Below are 18,725 nucleotides of genomic sequence, written 5' to 3' on the forward strand. Positions count from 1 at the left end.
GCATCCCCCAGCACAGACAAACTCCAGCACATCTCGGAGGTGAGCAGAATGGGAAGAGGCAGCAGGGGTTTTACCTTGGCCCTGGGGACTCCAAGAAAGAAGAGACTGGAAAAATCCATGTTTCTTCTCTTGGATCCTTCTGAGAATGCATTTGTGATATAAACTCAGTGGGTGACCTTGGGGTTAACTCTCTTCCCCCTTCCAGCATCATTCTTCTCGACTGTCAGATCTACCCTGGGGTAGAAGGACATAAGCCTCGACAATCACCTTCACCTGTTGGTGTCTGGCCCTGGGACCCTAAACCAAGTGGACTATCTGCCCCATCACCTAAACTGCCCTGTCTTTCCCTCCTCGGGCCTTGTCCTAAGTGCTCAGCCTAGCCCCTTCCTGGCTTGTCCCTGACCTTTCAAGGACTCTCCAAGCTCCTCCCACACCTGCTCCCCTTGCGGGTCTCTCTCCTGGCTGAGCACAGGCTGCCCTTCTGTCTCTCAGCAGGCCTGGGTCCTAGTCACATGCTACTACTTGTCACCTGATCCCCACACTTATTCCTTTCACCCTAGGGAGCTGCATAACCTGGGCTAGGTGCAGTTGAGCTCCAATCCCTTTCCTGGCCATCTCACCATGGGACAGGTTGAAACTGGAAACCTGTGGGCAAACAGTAGCTGTTTGCTCTCAAAGGTGCTGAAGACACAATGGAAGAGGAAATCCTTTGGTCTGGATTTAAATTATTCCAACTGAAAGTGAATGAGAGAAAATAGGTCCAGAGTTATCTTCCTAGCAGCAGAAAATGTAAAGATTGATAGATGTTCAGGTCGGAAAGGACCATTATGTGTATCTAGTCACGCCTCCTGTATAACTCGGGCCCTAAAATGTTACCAAGTTGTTCCTTCAGCCAACCATAACATGGGACTGAGCCAGAGCACATCTTTTGGAAGGACATCCACATGCATTAGAGCAGGGGTTCTCAAACTGGGGGACGAGCCCCCTCAGGGGGTTGTGAGGTTATTATATGGGGGGTCGTGAGCTGTCAGCCTCCACCCCTGCCTGCTTTGCCTCCAGCATTTATAATGGTGTTACATATATAAAAAAGTGTTTTTAATTTATAAGGAGGGGTGACACTCAGTGGCTTTGTCTGTGAAAGTGGTCACTAGTGCTAAATTTTGAGAACCACTGCATTAGAGCCAGCTGGCTAACAGAAAATCTTTCTTCGGCAGTGACGTGGGGTTAAGGGACATGGAGGAAAAGACATGGAGGCTGTGATTAAAGTTAGAGGAGAGAGGTCAGGATAAGAGGGGCGAGGTCTCACAACTGGCTATCAGAAGACCTGCCGTTTTCTATTCCTGGCTTTGGGACCATGAGCGAGTCTCTTCAACGCTGGGTGCCTCGGTTTCCCCACTATCAAATAGACCTAATCACGGTTTTGTTTGTTCTCCCCATTTTACAGGGTGTGAAACCGAGACACAGTTGGGACCTGTCTACACTACAGCTCTCTAGAGCATTTCTAATCTGCTGACCCCCACATGTTGTTCAGAGCCTATGGATAACAAAGCGACTAAAGGTATGTCTGTTCTGTTCTTATCCCCTATGTACCAGCAGGACGGCCTTTTCTCACTGTGCTGTGGGGAGCAGGTCGTGGGTACTAAGGGTCTGAAGAAGCTCTCAAGGACTAATTTTTAAAAATAATTTTTATCAATGAATTGGGAGAAAACCTACAATCCCTGCTGATAAGATTGGTGGGTGACAAAATACTGGCAGAGTGGTAACTACTGATGAGGAAAGGGCAGTGATACAGAGCCATCTGGCTCGTTTGGCAAGATGGGCCCATTCAAAGAAAGCAAGTTTGGCCAGAGCCAAATGCAAGGTCCTACACCTAGCAACAAGGCATGCCGGCCAAACCTCCAGAATGGGGAATTGTATCCAGGAAAGCAGTGACTCTGAAAAGGATTTAGGGGCCATAGTGGAGAAGCCACTCAAAATGAGCTCCCAGCATGATGCTGTGGTGACTAGGTCTAAAGCCATCCTTAGACATAGAAGCAGAGCCGTGAGGAGGCTAGGGAGGTGACACAGCATTAGTGAGACTGCTATTGGAATACTGCCTCCAGTTTTGGTGTCCTCATTTGAAAAAGATGTTGAGAAATTGGAGCTGGGGCAGCAAAGAGTCACCAAATGTTCTGCAGGCTGGAGATAAATGCCTTCTAGGGAGCGATTGAAAGAGTTCAACCTGTTCATTGAAGTCACCTTTCAATCTGCTTTTCATCAACTAAAGTGTTGAAATAGCTTAATGGAGAGAAAATACTGGGGATTAAAAGGCTCGTTAATCTAGCAGAGAAAGGCATAACAAGACCCAATGGCTGGAAGGTGAAAAGAGACCAATTCATATTACAAACAAGGCACAAATATTCAACAGTGAGGATGGTTCACCACAGGAACAAGCTGCCAAGGAAGTGGTGGATTCTCCATCTCTTGATGTCATTTAATGAAGACTAGATGTCTTTCTGGGATGTGCTTCCCAAACGGTAGCAACTGTGGTATACACGAGGCCTGTGATATGCAGGGGTCAGATGAGATGCTCTAATGGTCTCTTCTGGCCATCATGTCGACTCATTTCTGAAAAACTGAGTGTAGCAATGGGAGTAGCCTCTGATGTTTTGCTGTCTAGCCGGCTTGCTTCCTAGAATAAACACTCCTTGAGTGGGCTGATCCACAGGGAGTAGCTCAAACCTCCAAAATGTCTGGCCAGCGGCAGGACATTAGCACTGCAGGGGAGGGGTGGGTAGGCTGACGGGATAGCAAGTGTGAAAAAGGGGACAGGGAGTGGGGGTAAGAGGAGCCTATATAAGAAAAAGCCCCAGATAACGGGACTGTCCCTATAAAATCGGGACATCTGGTCACCCCAGGGGTGGGTGTGCCAGTGACATCACAAAGGCCTTTTGCAGGACCTCAGCCTATTGGTCAAAGGTAGTGGGGAGGTGGTGACCTCACAGAGAGATGCTGACATCAGCCAGGCAGGACAGGGGTGCAGGGCCAGGGAAACCTCGCAGACCCCTTTAGCTTTGCTTCAGCAAGTCTCCCTCTCGACGTCCCTCTTTCAGGACTGAGAGAATATTAGGGTTTACGTACGTGAGCACGAGAAGGAACCTCTTTCGAGTTTTCTCCTTTCCTTTTCCTGATTTTACTAGAAAACAGACATCCCTGTTTGGAAGGTAAGAGCCTCTGAGAGGTTTGGAACCTGTTCAGTCTGATCCATTTGGTGCCAGGTGAATTCTAGGCGTGGAAAACGCTAGCTTAAGGTGGCAGAATTTTATTCCCCACCTAGGATTTTGTCCCTTAGAATCACAGGGGACATTAGGGTTTGTCCTTTTTGTTTTACCTTTTCCTCCATCCCACCCTCCTTTCTCTTCTTCTCTTACTTCTTTTGTCCTTTCCCTGTTCCCCTCCCACCACCAGGAGGGGTGTGTGTGGGGGAGCCACTGGGGGTGCTCTGCAGCTTCCATTGTGTAAGGTCCACCCAAAAATGTGGGGCTGAAATAGTGCTCCACCGATGACCTGGGCCATCCTTTGAGCTCCCTGGTGAGAACCCTCAGCCCTCCGCCCCTCAATCTCTACCCTGATTGCCTGAGCGGGGGGTTACTGACAGGGAGGAGTGTCGGGTCCTTGTTGTTCTGCTTTAAGACCAAGTAAATAAGTCATAACCAGTCATATGTTTGACAAATTTTGCTGCTTCTCTGCATTCATTGTCTCTGAGCAGTTCATGATTCTCTCTAACATTCCAGTTCTCCTGAAACACTTGCTGAATAATTACTATGAACTGTTGTTGGTCTGGAGCTCATCTGAGAGCACTTTATTCAGGTCGTTCAACGTATGAAACTCAAGATCCAATGGTTATTTGAAAGTCCGGGCTCTTGGGTCCTATTCCCAACTCTGCCTCTGACTGGCTGTGTGACCTCAGACAAGTCAGTTCTCCTTTCTCACCCTTAGCTTCTCCCTCTTTCAAGTAGGCATAACAATCAGCTCCTACCTACCTCACAGTGGGTGGAGGATGGGGATCCATTGGAGAGTGTCACTGGGAGCAGTGCATAATATGGGGTGCCTTTAACATTTACTCAGATCAGATTGGTTTCAGAGTAACAGCCGTGTTAGTCTGTATTCGCAAAAAGAAAAGGAGTACTTGTGGCACCTTAGAGACTAACCAATTTATTTGAGCATGAGCTTTCGTGAGCTACAGCTCACTTCATCGGATGCATACCATGGAAACTGCAGCAGACTTTATATACACACAGATAATATGAAACAATACCTCCTCCCACCCCACTGTCCTGCTGGTAATAGCTTATCTAAAGTGATCATCAGGTTGGGCCATTTCCAGCACAAATCCAGGTTTTCTCACCCTCCACCCCCCCACAGAAATTCACTCTCCTGCTGGTGATAGCCCATCCAAAGTGACAACTCTTTACACAATTGGAGGATTGGGCCAAAAGAAATCTGATAAGGTTCAATAAGGATAAGTGCAGGGTCCTGCACTTAGGACGGAAGAACCCAATGCACCGCTACAGACTAGGGACTGAATGGCTAGGCAGTAATTCTGCGGAAAAGGACCTAGGGGTGACAGTGGACGAGAAGCTGGATATGAGTCAGCAGTGTGCCCTTGTTGCCAAGAAGGCCAATGGCATTTTGGGATGTATAAGTAGGGGCAGAGCGAGCAGATCGAGGGACGTGATCGTTCCCCTCTATTCGCCATTGGTGAGGCCTCATCTGGAGTACTGTGTCCAGTTTTGGGCCCCACACTACAAGAAGGATGTGGATAAATTGGATAGAGTCCAGCGAAGGGCAACAAAAATGATTAGGGGACTGGAACACATGAGTTATGATGAGAGGCTGAGGGAGCTGGGATTGTTTAGCATGCAGAAGAGAAGAATGAGGGGGGATTTGATAGCTGCTTTCAACTACCTGAAAGGGGGTTCCAAAGAGGATGGCTCTAGACTGTTCTCAATGGTAGCAGATGACAGAACGAGGAGTAATGGTCTCAAGTTGCAGTGGGGGAGGTTTAGATTGGATATTAGGAAAAACTTTTTCACTAAGAGGGTGGTGAAACACTGGAATGCGTTACCTAGGGAAGTGGTAGAATCTCCTTCCTTAGAGGTTTTTTAGGTCAGGCTTGACAAAGCCCTGGCTGGGATGATTTAACTGGGAATTGGTCCTGCTTTGAGCAGGGAGTTGGACTAGATGACCTTCTGGGGTCCCTTCCAACCCTGATATTCTATGATTCTATGTGCATGATAATCAAGTTGGGCCATTTCCTGCACAAATCCAGGTTCTCTCACCCCCTCACCCTCCTCCCGAAAACCACACACACAAACTCACTATCCTGCTGGTAATAGCTCATCCAAAGTGACCAGTCTCCTTACAATGTGCATGATAATCAAGGTGGGCCATTTCCAGCACAAATCCAGGTTCTCTCACACCCCCACCCCCACCCCCACCCCCATACACACACAAACTCACTCTCCTGCTGGTAATAGCTCATCCAAACTGACCACTCTCCAAGTTTAAATCCAAGTTAAACCGGGGGAGGGGGGGTAGGAAAAAACAAGGGGAAATAGGCTACCTTGCATAATGACTTAGCCACTCCCAGTCTCTATTTAAGCCTAAATTAATAGTATCCAATTTGCAAATGAATTCCAATTCAGCAGTTTCTCGCTGGAGTCTGGATTTGAAGTTTTTTTGTTTTAAGATAGCGACCTTCATGTCTGTGATTGCATGACCAGAGAGATTGAAGTGTTCTCCGACTGGTTTATGAATGTTATAATTCTTGACATCTGATTTGTGTCCATTTATTCTTTTACGTAGAGACTGTCCAGTTTGACCAATGTAAATGGCAGAGGGGCATTGCTGGCACATGATGGCATATATCACATTGGTGGATGTGCAGGTGAACGAGCCTCTGATAGTGTGGCTGATGTTATTAGGCCCTGTGATGGTGTCCCCTGAATAGATATGTGGGCACAATTGGCAACGGGCTTTGTTGCAAGGATAAGTTCCTGGGTTAGTGGCTAAGTCATTATGCAAGGTAGCCTATTTCCCCTTGTTTGTTCCTACCCCCCCCCCAGGTGTTCTGGTTTAACTTGGATTTAAACTTGGAGAGTGGTCAGTTTGGATGAGCTATTACCAGCAGGAGAGTGAATTTGTGTGTGGGGGGTGGAGGGTGAGAAAACCTGGATTTGTGCTGGAAATGGCCCAACCTGATGATCACTTTAGATAAGCTATTACCAGCAGGACAGTGGGGTGGGAGGAGGTATTGTTTCATATTCTCTGTGTGTATATAAAGTCTGCTGCAGTTTCCACGATATGCATCCGATGAAGTGAGCTGTAGCTCACGAAAGCTCATGCTCAAATAAATTGGTTAGTCTCTAAGGTGCCACAAGTACTCCTTTTCTTTTTTCAGATCAGATTATGACATAATAAAATAGCTGAAATATTCTATTTTATTCATATTTGATTATTTTGAAATTGTTAAGAGCAGCAACTACTTAGCTCAGACTGTTCCCCAGGCTGAGAGTGTCTGAGCTGGGCCAGACTCTGTGAGCAGCTGAGTATGGAAATCAATGAGAAATGAGGGGGCCCTGAGCTTTGATGTGGGGAATGGTTTCCCCGGAGAAATGCAGACTCCTGGGTTCTGTTCCTCCTCTAGCCAGGGGGGTTCGAAGGGGTGGCCAGAGACGGCAGGAGGGAGCTGCTTGTCCAAAGTGACCAATAGTCTTTGTGACTGACCCCAGTGCCTCCCCTGGTATTGCAGCACCATAGCTGAAGAGCGGGAACGTAAGGGAGCAGATCATGCGATGAACTCCTGCCAGTGTGTGGAGACTGCACCCCTGTGGGGGGTGGCGGAGCTGCTGTGGCTGGGGCAGGGATGGGGAGGGATGAAAAAGGATGGTTAGTGAGAGGCTGTCTTGACCCCAGACTCATGCCTGCTCCCCACTCGGTTCCAGGATGGCCGGGCTCCTGAGGATGTTCAGGAAGAAGGCTCTGCAAGTGGCCCCAAAGCCTAAGGGAAGCAGCGGCCATCTTCCCCAGGAGCACAGCGGCCCCTCCGTCCCCACTGGCCGGGAAGGCGCTCCCGGCCAGGCTAGGAGGTGGAAGTGCCCAGCCTTCTGGCAGAAGAAACCCGCTCCCAGCACAGGCGCTGAGGTGGGAGAGGCACTGGCCAGGCTGAAATGGAGCTGGCCAGGATGCGGCTGGGCAGACAGGACCCAGCCCAGGAATGGAGCCTTGCAGGGTGGCTCTGGGTCTTTTGGTGTGGGAAGCACCGGCCCCAGGAGCCCAGCCCTGATTCCCAGCAGGAGGCACCCCCCTGCCCGGTCACTGAGGACCTTCCAGCCTCCCCAGGTCAGGAGGTGGAGGGTCCCTGTCCCAGCACCAGCAGCTCGGCCCACTCCCCATGGGACATAAGCAGCGCCTGGGACTCGGGCTGCAGTGAGGCCAATGGGCGCCGCTTCTTTGTTCCAGGTGAGGAGCCAGGCTGGGCTCAGGGAAGGGTGAGGAGGGGGCTGTGAACACCTTAGGCCCAGGCACTCGACCAGTGCTAAGGGGGCAGGTCCCCAGCCCAGGTGTCTGGCCTGAGCCACGTGAACCTCTGACACTAGATGCTGCCACTTTGGTCCTTGGTGCTGTAGCTGGCGGTGGGGCGGGGAGGGGAACATGCCAAAGCTGTGTCCTAAGAACATAAGTCCGCGATGAGGTAATGCTTGTCATTAGCTAGCCTTGCTAAAGAGCTTGGTTGGAGCTGCTCTGGGGACAAGCTGGCTCCCTCCTGCTCATGGAGGTGAATTCATCTCCCTTCCCAGTAGCACCTGTTCTCACTCTCATTCCCCATCAGGCTCTTTCCCCCAGGCCAGTGAATGGCCATCAGATGGGAATGAGGCCTGGGCCCCACCCCAATCTCCTGACTCTAATGCAGCTGCTTACCTTGTCCCCCATCAGCTGCTGGGCTTCCACCAGGAGGGAGCAGGTGAGGAGTAGCCCAGCCTGGCTGACACGCAACAGGGGGTCGTGTATGGCCAGCACTGCCGTCCGGAGGAAGGATCTTCTCTGCCCCTCCCAGAAGAACTTTCTGAAGACCTAAAACCAACAAGACGTGAGGCATTAGCAGATTGCCCAGAGCGACGCTCCAAATCCTGGGGCTAGAACGGTATCTCTGTCTACTGGTCCTAGGAGGCAGCCACTGCAGGGGACCCAGCCACCCCCACTCCCTGACCTGTGTCATGCCCTGGCAGAGTGTCCTTACCTCCCCCACCCTGGCTGTGTTCCTGTAGCCCAGAAGCCTGCTGTCCCGGTGCCAGTCCCAAAACCACAGGGCTTCAACCTCATGGATGGTCAGCCCTGGGAAATAGACACACACAAACACACACTTATCATTCTGGTTGCAGTGCTTGTGTCCTTCCAATCCCGTTGATGGCTGCACAGTGGGCAGAGTCCTCGCTGCATGTCTGGCCCAACAGAATTGCAAGGGCTGCTGTAGAACAGAGAAAGATCCACAGCCTCCAGCCGGGGTTAGTCTGTGAGAAATTGGTTGGGGTCCCACTCTCCCTCTATCGGGTGCCATTTCCCAGCTGGGTTCCTAACCTCTCCAGTGCAGCAGCAGCCGGTAGAGCCGGTACACTCCCTCCCTGCCTTCCGGCTGAGGTCCTTGGCTGTTCACTGATGGACAGAGCCAGCTGTGCCACACAGTGACCCATCCTGGGGAATTCTGCTGAGTTCTTACGGAAGGGAGAGGGAGAGGGGACTCCATCAGCATTTTCCTGTCAGCTCCCAGTCCCCAGCTGGGCCAGGACTCTCCGTCCCGGTAGCCCCTCTACAGGAGATGCTAGAGAATAGGAGCTTGAGCTAGACCCTTAATTTCCTCTGCCCCCAAAAGGAGCCTGGAGCACAGGGATGTGGGCAGGGCCCTCCATGAGGACTTACTTCCCCAGCTGCTCCAGGATGACAAAAAGGCATGAGCCTGCAGCATGGTCCCCTTAAAAGCCCAGAGTCACCACTTAATCAGGACAAGAAGAACTTGACTCAAGCCAAGCTCATTGTCTGCTCTGACTCTGTCTCCCCAAGAGGAACACTCCTAACCCCCAGCTCCTGCAGCAGCACATCCTACAGCCCGTTTGAGCCAGCCCACCAACGCCTGGAGTCAGGAAGCTGGGCTGAGAGGTCACTTACGTCAAACTCAAGGAGGGTGATGGTGGATCTGAGCAGGGCGGTGCTGCTCCTAATGGCCCTGGCTCTCTCTTGTGACACCCTGGACATGATCCAATAGTTAATGTGCGAGGGGGAGAGGAGGCAGCTCAGGATCAATGGGCCGGTGCATGTGTTGTGCTAATGAGACCCTCCCCATCCCCAGGGGGCTGAGACATTGTCCACAGGGTGGAATATCTGATTCACTGATCGCAGAGCTTTAGAAGGGGATTGTTGCCCCAGGACAATGCCTGTATCCTGCAGGTCACGACTTCTCATTGTCTCTCTAGATTGGGACAACGTCCAATGTTGGGGCTGGTCCCATACTCCCTGAACTCCTGATTCCTGAACAGCTCACCAAGGAGGAGACAGACCCCTCACCCCTCCTTGGCTCTCAAGTCCTTGGTTGGGTGAAGGGATTGAGTGTGAGCACAATCCGCCCAGGAATCTCAGGGCCCGGAGAGAAGGGCTGATTCTCTGGGATCCTCCTGTTTCTCTTGGAAGGAGCCAGTGACTCTTCTCTGAGGACCATCTTCTGAATCTCACAGGAGGGGTTCAGACTCTCACTCCCTAAGCCAGTCCCCAGGCAAAGCTCTGGCTTGAACTCCCAGCTACTTCCTCTGTCCTTCAAGGAGGAAGGGCCTGACACTGCATTACACTAACTGCCCTGACCAAGGACGCCCCACTGAGGGCCCAGCTAGGAGGACAGACTTGAAAATGGATCTAACAGTTCAGGCAAAATTGCCCCACCCCTCTTATCGGGCTCACCTCCAAGATGTAGTGGAGCCTGTTGGTGTCTGAGGCCTCTGCCAGCAGGTTCCCCAGCAAGGCATCCAGGAGGTCTGGCAGATCCCTATGCAGTTCCTGCAAAGCAAGGGAGAGCCGTAGGTCAGAGTTAGAGAAACTGGGGCTACACCTGCCTGTAGATGGGAAGAGGGGTCTCTGGGAAGCACTTGTGAGACCCCCAAACACATATCCTGGACTCACTCATTCACATTCCACTGCAGGCAATTAGCAAGGATTCATGGCAGGATGACAGCTGGCTCTTCATTCCATGACTTAACATGATCTACCTGGACTTGGGTGGTGTCTCTCTATGTGTCCAGGGTGAAGCTGGCATGCAGGGCAGCTCGAAGGAGATGGCTCTCCACCTCTGGCTCCAGGGCAGGTGTCATGGTGGTAATACCATGGCTGGTATTAGACTGTGCAGCGTGGGGGTGGGACTGGCACCAACAGGGACGTGAAAATGCAGGGAAATAGGCAGAGGCTGGCGAGAATGAAAACTGAGGCACCGTGCCAGGGAATGACAAGTGCAAGGTTTCCCAGACAGACAGTGGCAGGGCAGGAATAGCGCCTGTTCCCTGGACCCCTCTGCCACTCCTATCTGTTCCTGGGAGTGAGCCTCTCCCCAAAGCCATTGCAATGTTACTGGAGAGAAAAGAACAGCCCAACCCAGAGACAGTGAACCTTCCCACCACCTCTCGGTACCCGAGGTTGCCCACAGGAATCAGGGAGTTAGCGAGGATGGCGCCAGGTGGAGAGTTATCAGCTCCTCAATAAGCTCCTGTGAGACCCAAAGGAGACAAAGGAGCGTGAGAGATTCGGGCCTCATTGACACTTCCCAGTGAGGCGATTACACAGCCAGCGCCCCACACAGCCAGCAGGATCCCGCCACCTGCCTCAAGCTCCTCTGATTCCTGCCCACTAGTGGCCAATCTCAGAATTTCATCTGTCTCTTCTCCCCAGTCTTCGGTCCCAGTAATCCCTGGCCTAAGCTGCCCCTTCAGCATCAGCCATCCCGCATCCATTGGCCCGGGAAGACCCTTGCCCCTCCCATGTCTCTATCCTCCGTCACCACAATCCTCTCCAGCACAGCCACCTTGCAGCAGTGTGGCTCCAATGTGTCCTGCCCTCTCTGATGTGCAGCGAGACACAGGGGTGGATGGCATGCAGGAACATGAGCTGCTGGTTCTCGTCCTGCACCCACCAGGAGTGGGGTTACAGGAGAGACAGCCAGTTAGCCAGGGACCTCCCTGCCCCACCTACACTGGTTGCAGCACTCAGGACTGAATGGGGGATAGTGGGGACCTGCCCATTGTCCAAATTACCCACGACTCCTACACAAGCAGGGTCTAGATCTGGGACAGTGCCTGTTGGGGGAGGAGACCCCAGCTGGTGTGTGACAAATACCCCCATCTTGGGCGTCCCAGATCAAGGAGGAGAAAGGCCTCCATTAGGGCTGGTGGATCATCAGAGACAAGACCCTCTGCAGGTGGTCAGGGTGCTGGGAAAGGGTGGGAGAATCTCGGTTCCAGCACAGCTGGGGAACGTTTGTACCTTTTCTCAGCCCTGGAGCTGCTCTCAAATGTTCTTGAGAGCAGCCTCCGCTGTGGCCACATTCACCCATTCCTCCTCCTCGGAGTCCTTGGGGTTCCCTGCACCAGGGAGAGAAGGGGACAGGATGATACCTGCTGCCACTTGGGAGAAGGACAGGGGCATGGTGGGGCAATGTGCCCCCTTCACACCTCCAGGACGCAGGGCAGATCGCTCCCCACATCCCCCGCTCTCAGTGATACCTTCAGCCCCCAATTAATTCAGGAGTCCATAGCAAGGAGAACCTCCCACAAACTGTCCTGGACTCCCTGGGAAGTGTCTGCCCCCCCTCCCTGCACCCACCCTGCCAACCAGAGCACCAAGGACCAAAGTGGCAGCATCTAGTGTCAGAGGTTCACGTGGCTCAGGCCAGACACCTGGGCTGGAGACCTGCCCCCATAGCACTGCTTGAGAGCCTGGGCTCAGGGTGGTCACAGCCCCCTCCTCACCCCTCCCTGAGCCCAGCCTGGCTCCTCACCTGGAACAAAGCAGTGGCGCCCGTTGGCCTCACTACTACCCAAATCCCAGGCACTGCTGCTGTCCCATGGGAGCGGGCCGAGCTGCTGGTCCTGGGACAGGGATCCTCCACCTCCTGCCCCGGGGAGACTGGAGGGTCCTCAGTGACTGGGCAGGGCGATGCCTCCTGCTGGGAATCAGGGCTGGGCTCCTAGGGCCGGTGCTTCCCACACAACAAGCCCCAGAGCCACCCTGCCTGGCTCCCTTCGTGGGCTGGGTCCTGCCTGCCCAGCTGCATCCTGGGCCAGCTCCATTTCAGCCTGGCCGGTGCCTCTCCCACATCAACGCCTGCGCCGGGAGTGGGTTTCCTCTGCCAGAAGGCTGGGCACTTCCACCTTCTGGTCCATCCGGGAGCTCCTTCCCTGCCAGTGGGGACAGAGGGGCTGCTCTGCTCCTGGGGAAGATGGCAGCTGCTTCCCTCAGGCTCCGGGGCCACCTGCAGACCCTTCTTCCTGAACATCCTCAGGAGCCCGGCTATCCTGGAACCGAGCGGGGAGCAAGCGTGAGTCTGGGGTCCAGGCAGCCTCTCACCAAACAGCCTTTTTCATGCTTCCCCATCCCTACCCCAGCCAGAGCATCTCCTCCTCCCCTCACAGGGGTGCAGGGAGTGCATTCTCCACACACTGGAAGGACTTCATTGCATGGTCTGCTCCCAACGATTTCCCTCATCATCCCTGGTGCTGCAACACCCGGGGAGGCACTGGAGTCAGTTACAAAGACCATCGGACAAGCAGCTCCCTCCTGCCATCCCTGGCTACCTCACAGGCTAGAAAACAGAACACTACCCAGGAGTCCGGACTTCTCCAGAGAAACCATTCCCCACATAAAAGTCCCTAGGCATAGGAAGCCCAGGGCCCCCACATTTCTCATTGATTTCTGTCAAGGTTCCTTCCCCACTCTGAACCCTGGGGTATAGATGTGGGGACCTGCATGAAAACCTCCTAAGCTTACTTTTACCAGCTTAGGTTAAAACTTCCCCAAGGTACAAACTATTTTACCCTTTGCCCTAGGACTTCCACTGCCAGCAACAAACTTTATCTGGGTTCCTGAAAAAATGGAGTTTGGACACGTCTTTCCCCCCAAAATCCTCCCAACCCTTGCACCCCACTTCCTGGGGAAGGTTTGGTAAAAATTCTCACCAATTTGCATAGGTGACCACAGACCCAAATCCTTGGATCTTAGAACAATGAAAAAGCATTCCGTTTTCTTACAAGAAGACCTTTAATAGAAGTAAAGGAATCACCTCTGTAAAATCAGGATGGTAGATACCTTACAGGTAATTAGATTCAAACCTAGAGAATCCCTCTTGGCAAAACCTTAAGTTATAAAAAAGACACACAACAGGAATAGTCATTCTATTCAGCACAGTTCTTTTCTCAGCCATTTAAAGAAATCATAATCTAACACATACCTAGCTAGATTTCTTACTAAGTTCTAAGACTCCATTCCTGTTCTGACCCCAGCAAAAGCATCATACAGACAGACACAGACCCTTTTGTTTTCTCCCTCCTCCCAGCTTTTGAAAGTATCTTGTCTCCTCATTGGTCATTTTGGTCAGGTGCCAGCAAGGTTACCTTTAGCTTCTTAATCCTTTACAGGTGAGAGGATTTTTCCTCTGGCCAGGAGGGATTTTAAAGGGGTTTTCCCTTCCCTTTATATTTATGACAATCCATGCTCAGCAGCTCACAGGGTCTCGCCCAGCTCAGACACTCTCAGCCTGTCAAACAGTAGCCCACAAGGCAAGGGCTGGGAGCCGCATTGTTGGGACATTTCGAAAACACACTGGAAACGGCTCCATGGATGGCGGATGGAGGAGCGATGGATGGTGGATGTTCAGGGTCATCTGCTGTCCCTCGCTCTCCTCCTCACTCTCCAAGCCCAAGGTAGGCTGGAGAGGGTGGTGACCTGAGGAGTTACCCTGCCCAGACAGCAGGCAGGGTGATGACACTGGGCGATCGACTGCCTGTGAAAAGAGGGGATTGACAGTCAGGACTCCTGGGTTCCATTGCTGGTTTTCCTATTGGGACTTTGGGCAAGTTGCTCCCCGCTCTATGGCTCTGTCCCCAGCAGTCAAATGGGGATTTCATACTTTCCCACTCTTGGAAAGTGCTGGGAGAATCCCGCAGCAGAAGCTGCTGTGACAGAGCTAAGCAGCATCTGACCATTAAAGGTCGGCGTGCACTGCCCAGGAGGAGGAGTGTTTGGCTCTGGGGTTTCACTTCTGCCCAGTCTACAGAGGGGGGCCCAGCCGTGGAGTTTGGCTCAAGAAGACCAATTCTCCAATTTGTAAAGGGCGTTTTGAATCATAGAATATCAGGGTTGGAAGGGACCTCAGGAGGTCATCTAGTCCAACCCCCTGCTCAAAGCAGGACCAATCCCCAATTAAATCATCCCAGCTAGGGCTTTGTCAAGCCTGACCTTAAAAACTTCTAAGGAAGGAGATTCTACCACCTCCCTAAGTAACGCATTCCAGTGTTTCACCACCCTCCTAGTGAAAAAGTTTTTCCTAATATCCAACCTAAACCTCCCCCACTGCAACTTGAGACCATTACTCCTTGTCCTGTCCTCTTCTACCACTGAGAATAGCCTCTCAGCCTCCCCTCATAAGTCATGTGTTCCAGACCCCTAATCATTTTTGTTGCGCTTCGCTGGACTCTCTCCAATTTATCCACATCCTTCTTGTAGTGTGGGGCCCAAAACTGGACACAGTATTCCAGATGAGGCCTCACCAATGTCGAATAGAGGGGGACGATCACGTTCCGTTGATCTGTTCGCTATGCCCCTACTTATACATCCCAAAATGCCATTGGCCTTCTTGGCAACAAGGGCACACTGCTGACTCATATCCAGCTTCTCGTCCACTGTCACCCCTAGGTCCTTTTCCGCAGAACTGCTGCCTAGCCATTCGGTCCCTAGTCTGTAGCTGTGCATTGGGTTCTTCCGTCCTAAGTGCAGGACCCTGCACTTATCCTTATTGAACCTCATCAGATTTCTTTTGGCCCAATCCTCCAATTTGTCTAGGTCCCTCTGTATCCTATCCCTGCCCTCCAGCGTATCAACCACTCCTCCCAGTTTAGTATCATCCGCAAATTTGCTGAGAGTGCAATCCACACCATCCTCCAGATCATTTATGAAGATATTGAACAAAACCGGCCCCAGGACCGACCCCTGAGGCACTCCACTTGACACCGGCTGCCAACGAGACATGGAGCCATTGATCACGACCCGTTGAGCCCGACAATCTAGCCAACTTTCTACCCACCTTATAGTGCATTCATCCAGCCCATACTTCTTTAACTTGCTGACAAGAATACTGTGGGAGACCGTTTCAAAAGCTTTGCTAAAGTCAAGATACAATACATCCACTGCTTTCCCTTCATCCACAGAACCAGTAATCTCATCATAGAAGGTGATAAGATTAGTCAGGCATGACCTTCCCTTGGTGAATCCATGCTTACTGTTCCTGATCACTTTCCTCTCATGTAATTGCTTCAGGATTGATTCTTTGAGGACCTGCTCCATGATTTTTCCAGGGACTGAAGTGAGGCTGACTGGCCTGTAGTTCCCAGGATCCTCCTTCTTCCCTTTTTTAAAGATGGGCACTACTTTAGCCTTTTTCCAGTCATCTGGGACTTGCCCCGTTCGCCACGAGTTTTCAAAGATAATGGCCAATGGCTCTGCAATCACAGCCGCCAGTTCCTTTAGCACTCTCAGACGCAACTCGTCCGGCCCCATGGACTTGTGTACGTCCAGCTTTTCTAAATAGTCTCTAACCACCTCTTTCTCCACAGAGGGTTGGCCATCTACTCCCCATGTTGTGATGCCCAGCGCAGCAGTCTGGGAGCTGACCTTGTTCGTGAAGACAGAGGCAAAAAAAGCATTGAGTACATTAGCTTTTTCCACATCCTCTGTCACTAGGTTGCCTCCCTCATTCATTAAGGGGCCCACACTTTCCTTGGCTTTCTTCTTGTTGCCAACATATCTGAAGAAACCCTTCTTGTTACTCTTAACGTCTCTCGCTAGCTGCAGCTCCAGGTGCGATTTGGCCCTTCTAATTTCATTCCTACATGCCCGAGCAATATTTTTATACTCTTCCCTGGTCATATGTCCAATCCACTTCTTGTAAGTTTCTTTTTTATGCTTAAGATCCGCTAGGATTTCACCGTTAAGCCAAGCTGGTCCCCTGCCATATTTACTATTCTTTTGACACATCGGGATGGTTTGTCCCTGTAACCTCAACAGGGATTCCTTGAAATACAGCCAGCTCTCCTGGACTCCTTTCCCCTTCATGTTAGTCCCCCAGGGGATCCTACCCATCTGTTCCCTGAGGGAGTCGAAGTCTACTTTCCTGAAGTCCAGGGTCCGTATCCTGCTGCTTACCTTTCTTCCCTGTGTCAGGATCCTGAACTCAACCAACTCATGGTCACTGCCTCCCAGATTCCCATCCACTTTTGCTTCCCCTACTAATTCTTCCCGGTTTGTGAGCAGCAGGTCAAGAAAAGCTCCCCCCCCCCAGTTGGCTTCTCTAGCACTTGCACCAGGAAATTGTCCTCTACGCTTTCCAAAAACTTCCTGGATTGTCTATGCACCGCTGTATTGCTCTCCCAGCAGATATCAGGAAAATTAAAGTCACCCAGAACCAGGGCATGCGATCTAGTAGCTTCCGCGAGCTGCCGGAAGAAAGCCTCATCCACCTCATCTCCCTGGTCCAGTGGTCTATAGCAGACTCCCACCACTACATCACTCCTGTTGCTCACACTTCTAAACTTAATCCAGAGACACTCAGGTTTTTCTGCAGTTTCGTACCGGAGCTCTGAGCAATCATACTGCTCCCTTACATACAGTGCTACTCCCCCACCTTTTCTGCCCTGCCTGTCCTTCCTGAACAGTTTATAACCATCCATGACAGTACTCCAGTCATGTGAGTTATCCCACCAAGTCTCTGTTATTCCAATCACGTCATAGTTCCTTGACATCACCAGGACCTCCAGTTCTCCCTGCTTGTTTCCAAGGCTTTGTGCATTTGTATATAAGCACTTGAGATAACCTGTTGATAGCCCCTCATTCCCAGTATGAGGCAGGAGCCCTCCCCTCACAGACATTCCTGCCTGTGCTTCCTCCCGGTATCCCGCTTTCCCACTTGGTCTCCTTCCCCCGGTGAACCTAGTTTAAAGCCCTCCTCACTAGGTTAGCCAGCCTGCTCGCAAAGATGCTCTTCCCTCTCTTCGTAAGGTGGAGCCCATCTCTGCCCAGCACTCCTCCTTCATGGAACACCATCCCATGGTCAAAGAATCCAAAGCCTTCTCTCCGACACCACCTGCGTAGCCATTCGTTGACTTCCACGATTCGACGGTCCCTACCCAGGCCTTTTCCTTCCACGGGGAGGATGGACGAGAACATCACTTGCACCTCAAACTCCTTTATCCTTCTTCCCAGAGCCACGTAGTCCGCAGCAATCCGCTCAAGGTCATTCTTGGCAGTATCATTGGTGCCAACGTGGAGAAGCAGGAAGGGGTAGCGATCCGAGGGCTTGATGAGTCTCGGCAGTCTCTCCATCACATCGTGAATCTTAGCCCCCGGCAAGCAGCAGACTTCTCGGTTTTCCCGGTCAGGGCGCCAGATAGATGACTCAGTGCCCCGGAGTAGAGAGTCCCCGACCACCACCACCCGCCTCCTTCTCTTGGGAGTGGTGGTCATGGAACCCCCCATCTCAGGACAGCGCATCTCATGCCTTCCAACCAGCGGAGACTCCTTCTGCTTTCTCCCCCCAGACATATCATCTGGTCCACTCTCCACAATGATACCTGTGGAGAGAACAGGAAAGTGGTTAGTTACCTGTGTCTGTGTTGCTGGAACCCGGACATTCCCCGTTCTTCTTCTGGAGGTCACATGTTGCCAAGCTTCTTCACTGGCCTCTTGGCTCCACTGTGCAACCTGCTCTAAATCTTTAGAGCTTTGTGCCCGTAGAAGCATCCAGGAGGTCTGGCAAGACTATGCAGTCCCTGCAAAGCAAGGGAGAGCCATAGGTCAGAGTTAGGGAAACTGGGGATACACCTGCCATATGATGGGAAGAGGGGTCTCTGGGAAGCACTTGTGAGACCCCCAAACACATATCCTGGCCTCGCTCATTCACATCCTACTGCAGGCAATTAGCAAGGATTCATGGCAGGATGACAGCTGGCTCTTCAATCCATGACTTTAGCATGATCTACCTAGACTTGGGTGGTGTCCTTCTCCATACCCAGGGTGAAGCCGGCATGCAGGGCAGCTCGAAGGAGGTGGGTCTCCAGCTCTGGCTCCAGGCCAGGTGTCATGGTGCTGGCAAGAGAGAGGAGCCGGTACTAGACTGTGCACTGCGGGGGTGGGACTGGCACCAACAGGGATGTGAAATTGCAGGGAAATAGGCAGAGGCTGGCGAGAATGGAAACTGAGGCACCGTGCCAGGGAATGACAAGTGCAAGATTTCCCAGACAGACTGTGGCAGGACAGGAATAGTGCCTGTTCCCTGGACCCTGCTGCCCCTGCTGTATCTGTTCCTGGGAGTGAGCCTCTCCCCAAAGCCTTTGCAATGTTACTGGAGTGAAAAGAACAGCCCAACCCAGAGAGAGTGAACCTTC

Source organism: Lepidochelys olivacea, assembly GCF_965140295.1.
Source record: "Lepidochelys olivacea isolate rLepOli2 genome assembly, chromosome: 3".
NCBI classification, from domain to species: domain Eukaryota; kingdom Metazoa; phylum Chordata; order Testudines; family Cheloniidae; genus Lepidochelys; species Lepidochelys olivacea.